The following is a 338-nucleotide window of genomic DNA, read 5'->3' as shown; positions in this document are numbered from 1 at the left end:
TCACGATGCCATAACTGTCTTCTGCAGCCCCAGGACAGATGTTTTCTGAGATCTCAGTGCTGCCTCTGAGTCATTGCTTCTCTAGTATTGAAAAACAGGAAAGATTCGTCGCTGGAGCATTAAAAACACAGATACTGAAAAAAAGTTTGGCAAGGCATGTTGCAAAGATGTAATAGATGTTAGGTAGGGCTGGGGTGATAGGGCAAGGGGAAATGGAACAGAGCAAGGGGAAATGGTTTCAAACTAAAAGAAGGGAGATTTAGACTGGATAGAAGGAGGAAGTTTTTTATAATGATGGTGAGGCACTGCACAGGCTGCCCAGAGAGGTGGGGGAGGCA

This window comes from Meleagris gallopavo, chromosome 23 (assembly GCF_000146605.3).
Source record: "Meleagris gallopavo isolate NT-WF06-2002-E0010 breed Aviagen turkey brand Nicholas breeding stock chromosome 23, Turkey_5.1, whole genome shotgun sequence".
NCBI lineage: Eukaryota > Metazoa > Chordata > Aves > Galliformes > Phasianidae > Meleagris > Meleagris gallopavo.
Note: the sequence above shows the minus strand (reverse complement) of the source record.